Source organism: Lipotes vexillifer, unplaced genomic scaffold (assembly GCF_000442215.2).
Source record: "Lipotes vexillifer unplaced genomic scaffold, Lipotes_vexillifer_v1.1 scaffold100, whole genome shotgun sequence".
Taxonomy (NCBI): Eukaryota; Metazoa; Chordata; class Mammalia; order Artiodactyla; family Lipotidae; genus Lipotes; species Lipotes vexillifer.
The window spans coordinates 2107531-2114629 of record NW_006774075.1 but is presented as its reverse complement, the minus strand read 5'-3'; positions in this window follow the sequence as shown (position 1 = coordinate 2114629).

Sequence of the window (7099 nt, the reverse complement as noted above, 5' to 3'; positions counted from 1 at the left end):
CTCCAGGAAAGATGATATCCAATCTAAAACTTTATGCAATAATCCAAACCCATAAACACAGATGTATGCTTTATTTCATCATCTAAAACCCAAAATCCAAAAGCGCCACTAACACTCACAGACAGCTGCTCCGATAAAAACTGAATCCATAACGGAATTTGTACCACACTTTTCACAAAATACGTGAAATGACATTATATGTCATCTTTGTTACAAAACTTTGAAGTTAGCATTAGCTCATGTATTTTACACGTGGAGAGAAAGCTGGTCTGGGAGATTGTAAGATCTGCCCAGGGGCATGGAGCTAATGAGCAGAGCCAGGGCTTAAATACAGGTCTATTCCAATCTCAGACTCAGCCAAAAGAGAATTGTGGCCTATCTTCTATTTATTGAAGATATGCAATATTAGAACATAAGTAAGTTTGCAGTATTTCAAAGCGACAAAAGTTAAATCTATTGTATTATTTAGCTTTAGAATAAAAACTTCAAAGCTTAAGGATTTGTTTTCTCAGAGAACTCTTTACATGGAATCTGAAGCAGGTTAAAATTTACTGAATAAGATGATGCTGATTAATAATGCAATTTGTTAGATAAATGTATTTTCGTTATATACTTTCACAATTCAATCCATGGGCCCACTTAACATTTAGGGATCTTCAGATGAGAAACAGTGAGTAAAAGCAAAATAGCTCACGGCAATGAATAAAAGCTCTCAGAAGTCATACACAACTTTGTTCCAAGTTATTTATTTTGTTCCTAGGATTTTATGCTTAATTACTACCATTCATGACAATATTTTTTTTGATATTATGACAGATTAGTAGACTTGCTTGATGGAAACCAACTCATCATCATCATCATTATCATCATCAAAAAAGAGCTAAATAATGGGCTTCCCTGGTGGTGCAGTGGTTGAGAGTCCGCCTGCCGACGCAGGGGACACGGGTTCGTGCCCCAGTCCGGGAAGATCCCACATGCAGCGGAGCGGCTGGGCCCGTGAGCCATGGCCGCTGAGCCTGTGTGTCTGGAGCCTGTGCTCCGCAACGGGAGAGGCCACAACAGTGAGAGGCACGGGGAACGGAAAAAAAAAAAAAAAAAAAAAAAGAACTAAATAAGAAAAACTCATTGATAAAAAAAAATGGGACAAGAATTAAGTTTTCAAAGAAATGGCAGTAGGAGGAAATCTAACCACACTCCATACACAAGAATATGTTTTGATTTGTTAAGAGTTCCTGCTGCCACAGCTCTCTGGCATTTTGGGGATTTCCTCTCCTAACATGATGAATTTGTTGATAAAAATTAAATCTCTCTTTTCTAACTCCTGATACAAATGCAATATGAAGTACACAGAATCATCTGTGAAATATTCTTGCCAAAAACGTTTAACCTGAACCTATTCAAGCTTTTAGATCTCATTTCCAATTTATAGGAAATACAGGGGATAGAGAATCAAGTTGAACACTAAGAGGAAATAATGAGACAGATCCAGTATGGGGAATATTCCAAAAGTTAATGTCATGGGGAAAGTGAAGGAACTGTTCTAGATTAAAAGCTAGAACAACAGATGCAATGTATACAACTTGATTGGATCTCGATTCAAAGAAACCTAGCTATAAAATATACATTTGGTGAATAATTAAAATATATGAATATGGTCTATATAACAGATAATAGGAATTTTTTGTTAATTTAGGAGAGATGATGTTATGGTAAGTACAATGGTCTTATTCTCCTCTTTCATTGTAGTCTTTCTACATGACTAGCTTGGGCTTCCTCACAGCATGGCGGACTCTGGGTAGTTGGACTTTTTTTTTTTTTAATTGGCCGTGCCACATGGTGTGCGTGATCTTAGCTCCCTGGCCAGGGGTCAAACACATGCCCCTTGCAGTGGAAGCATGGAGTCTTAACCACTGGACCGCCAGGGAAGTCCCATTTGACTTCTTACATGGCAGCTGATTTCCCAGGGTGAGTGGAGGCTGCCAGGCTTCTTAAAGACTAAGCCCAAACTGGCATAGTTGCACTTTTGTTACATTCTGATAATTAAAGCAAGTTGCAAGCCCAGCCCAGATAGAAATGGGGGAGAGGTAGATTCCACTTCCTCATGGGTGGAAAAGTACATGCTTGCAAAGAGGGAAGGAAGTGATGACAGCCATCTTTGGAGACTATCTACTCCCTTACCTCCAAAGAATGGATTAAATATATTGAGATGTTGAATGAAAGCCACGCTCTCCCCAAGACAAACCTAGACATTGAAAATATGCTTCTATTAATAAATAAGAAAAATGTTGACAGCTCAGGTCAAAGCCAGTGAAGCATTTTGTTTACAAAGCATCTCATTTCCCTCCCCTGTAGGCAAAGAATTTACAGTCTAAGAGGCAAAGGTAGAGATGTGCACACTCGATCAAAGATTAAGACATTATTCCCTCAAAAATACATTTTAGACCTATCACCATTTTCCGGTTTTCCTTCTGCCTTTGAGCAGTATCTCAAGAGTGAATCCAAGAGCTGAAGCTGTATTTTACTGATTTCTGTCTTCCTACTGCCTTTTGGAGAATCTGGCATACAGTGAGTATCCATAAATGTTTGTTGAATTCAGTGAGTGACTTCTATCTATCATACAAACTGTTGTCCATACAGGTGTTGGGATTTTAGCAGATGAGAAAAGCTACAGCAAATTCATGTATCTGCCATGATTGAGAAACGGAGCTGTTCTGGTTCACAACTATGCAGAACAGAACCAGGAGCGAGGCAGTAAGCATGACATTTATCTCGGTTGTAAAAATAATTATTACAAATCCAGGTTGAAAAGCCCTACACATTATTAAGAAGAAAGCCTCTCAGACTTCACTTCAGAAAATATTTACAGATGGGTGTTCTTATTATTTCAGTGTTCCACTGAGGATATGACTAAGGAGGTGGCTGGGACTGCAGCAGCGGCCAAGGTCGAGGCTGAGCCTGGCTGCAATCAGAGAGCCTAACGCATATGGAGGTGCCTACTATTTGGGTAGTGCTATGGACTGCATTGTGTCCCCTCCCCCAAATTCATATGCTGAAGCTCTAGCCACCATGTGACTATATTTGAAATACAGCCTTTAAAGAGGTAATTACAGTTAAATGAGGTGGGCCCTAATTCAATAGAACCATGTCCTCAGGATGTAAGTGCAACAAGAAAAGGCCATGTGAGGACACAATAAGGCAGCGATTTGTAAGCCAGGAGAAAGTCCTCACCAGAAAACCCTGCTGGCATCTTGATCTTGGACTCCCAGCCTTCAGAACTGTGAGAAAATATATTTCCATTGTTTAAAGCCACTCTGTGATATTTTTTCATGACAGCCATAGCAAATTAAGAAAGGTGGCAAACAAAGCATTCACATAAATGTGCTCCCATATAAAAGCTTATTTTTAAAAATGAAATAATTGAAGCATATGGAAAATAACAGAGAATAACATATAAAAACTCACCTACCACCCAGATTTTAACAAATGTGGGCCATCTGGTCATATTTGCTCCAGATATTTTTTCAAAGAGATAAAATTTTATACTTAAAGTGTACTTGGTAACCTTTAGATCTGCTTCTATATCCTCATTACCTCCTATTCTGAAGCTGGAGGACATTCCTGTCCACTTTTTAATACACTTCCATGTATGCATATGTCAAAAAGCAACTGTAAGAAAGTACCGTAGTAGTTTTGTATTTACATAAATGAGATGTGTAAATACTTTTGCAACTTAGTGTTGTTTTCCTTCAACATCGTTTTCAAGTTTATGTGTACATTTCAATACATGTGGCTACAGTTTATTTTTAGTGCTCTGTGGTCTTCTATTGTATGGGTATACCACAATTTATCCATTTCCTGCTAATATTCGGGTTGTTCTCAATTTTTCAGTACTATAAACACTATAGCATTGACCAATCTTGCATATGTTTCCTTGAATGCACATACTACCAGGTACTTGCATCTTCAATTTTACTAGAGACTGCTCTCCAAAATGATTCTACCAACTGTCAGGCTTTTACTTCTGCCCGAATCTGATAGGTTTGAAGTGGTAATTCATTATTTATTGTTTCATGAAGAATACTTTACATACAATGAGCTGTGCAATTTGATGATCTTTGATAAATGTACTCACCTGTGAAATCAGAACCACACTCAAGACACAGTATTTCCATCATCCCTTGAAATTTCCTCAGACCCCCATGCAAAGCATTGTTTACAATGCCACCCTAGTGAACCATCCCCCCACCACCACCCAATAATCCACCTCAGTCCCCAAGCAATCACTGGACTGTTTTTAACAATGGATTAGTTTTTATTTTAGAAAATTTTATATAAAAGGAACCATATGGTACGTTCTCTTTGTGTTTGGCTTCTTTCAGTTAGCATAATCGTTTTGAGATTCATCCATGTTGTTGGGTTTATCAGCACATAGACATTTTTCTGTGAGTGTGTGGTATGCAAGCCTCTCACTGTTGCGGCCTCTCCCGTTGCACTCCGGACACGCAGGCTCAGCGGCCATGGCTCACGGGCCCAGCCGCTCCGCGGAATGTGGGATCTTCCCAGACCGGGGCAGGAACCCTTGTCCCCTGCATCGGCAGGCGGACTCTCAACCACTGCGCCACCAGGGAAGCCCCCCTCTTGCACTTTTAAGGACACTTGTTATTACACTGGGCCCACCCGGGTAATCTAGAATAATCTCCCTATGTTAAGGCTGCTTATATGTAACCTTAATTCCATCTTCAACTTTAATTCCCCTTTGCCGTGTGTAATATATTCAAACATTCTGGAGATTAGGACATGGACGTCTTTTTTTTTTTTTTTTTGCGGTACGCGGGCCTCTCACTGCTGTGGCCTCCCCCGTTGCGGAGCACAGGCTCCGGACGCGCAGGCTCAGCGGGCTCACGGGGCCAGCCGCTCCGCGGCATGCGGGATCCTCCTGGACCGGGGCACGAACCGGTGTCCCCTGCATCGGCAGGCGGACTCTCAACCACTGTGCCACCAGGGAAGCCCCATGGACGTCTTTGGGGGCCAGTATTCTGCCTTCTGTACTTTCTCTCTGAGATCAGTAATGTGACAAGGGTGCCTACTTTCACAATTCACATTCAGTATTGTACTGGAGAGCATAACCAGTGCGGTAAAGGCAGGGAAGAGGTGAAAGGAATGAGGTTCAGAAAGAAAGAAAGAAAACTGTCTTTATTTATAGGTGACATAATTATGCATGTAGAAAATTAAAAAGGATCTACCAATAGCTATTAGAATTGATAAGTGAATTTTGCAAGGTTTATATACTAGCAACATTAGTTAGAAAAAGAAAATTTTAAAAGATACCATTTATAGCAGCAGCAAAACACATCAGATTTCTAGGGATAAGTCCAACCAAAGATGTGTAAGCTCTCTATACCAACTATAAAAAGAGTATTGAGAAAAATTCTAGATTTAAATAAATGGAGGGCAATACCATGCTTATGTATAAACAATATTAGGCTGTTGATGCTCCCAAGTTTGTCTATAGTTTCAACACAATCAAATCCCATCAGGATTTTTTTAAAAATTGACAAGCTAATTCTAAAATGTATATGGAAATGTTCTGGCCAACCTATGAGACAAGAGCAAAAGTTGGAGGACTTACACGCTACCTGGTCTCAGAACTTATAAAGCTACAGCAATCAAAACAGTGGTAATTGGGGTAAAGATAGACATAAGATCAAGGACACAGAAAAGAGAATCCAGAAATAAACCCTACATACATGGTAAACTGATCTTCAACAAAGGTGCCAAGGCATTTCAATAGAAAGGGAAGTCTTTTCAACAAATGATACTGTAATACAAACACACACACACACACACACACACACACACACACACACACACACACTGAACTTTCACTTTCACCCCATACAGAGACCTAAGTATGAGAGCTAAAACTTATAGAAGAAAACAGGAGAAAATCTTAGTGACCTTGTTTTTACAGAGATTTCTTAGAGCACAAATGGCACAAACCATTAAAGAAAAAATTGATAAATTGGTCTTCATCAAAACTAAAAACTTTTGCTCTTCAAAAGACACTTCAGAAAATAAAATTTCTAGTCACAAACTGGGAGAAAATATTTGACAAATATATCTGATAAAGAATTCCAGAATATATAAAGAGATTGCACAACTCAAGAATAAGAAGTAAAATAACCCATTTAAGAAATGAACATAGGGGCAGGACAGGAATAAAGATGCAGATGTAGAGAATGGACTTGAAGACATGGGGGGGGGAAAGGGTAAGCTGGGACGAAGCGAGAGGGAGAGAGGGGGAGAGAGAGAGAGAGAGAGAGGGAGGGAGAGGGAGGGAGAGGCATGGACATATATACATTAACAAATGTAAAATAGCTAGTGGGAAGCAGCCACATAGCACAGGGAGGTCAGCTCGGTGCTTTGTGTCCACCTAGAGGGGTGGGATAGGGAGGGGGGGAGGGAGACACAAAAGGGAGGAGATATGGGGATGTACGTATATGTATAGCTGATTCACTTTGTTATAAAGCAGCAACTAACACAACACTCTAAAGCAATTATACTCCAATAAAAATGTTAAAAAAGAAGAACAAAATATTTTAGACACTTCACAAAATAAGAGAAATGAATGGCCAATAAGCACATGAAAAGATGCTCAACATTACCACTAGGGAAATGCAAATAAAACCCACAATGAGTAAAGTCAAACTTACACCTATCGCACACCCAGCCATTCCTTTTCTTTTACCCACCCAAGAGAAATGAAAGCAAACGGCTACATAGAAATGTTCACAGCAACCTTTTTTGTAATACCCTAAATTGGGCACAACCCAAGTTCACCAACAAGTGAACGGATAAGCAAAAAATACATGCATACAATGAAAAGGAAAAGTCTATGTGCTGGGCTTCCCTGGTGGCGCAGTGGTTGAGAGTCCGCCTGCCGACGCAGGGGGACATGGGTTCGTGCACCGGCCCGGGAAGATCCCACATGCCGCAGAGCGGCTAGGCCCGTGAGTCATGGCCGCTGAGCCTGGGCATCCAGAGCCTGTGCTCCACAACGGGAGAGGCCACAACAGTGAGGGGCCCGCGTACCGCAAAA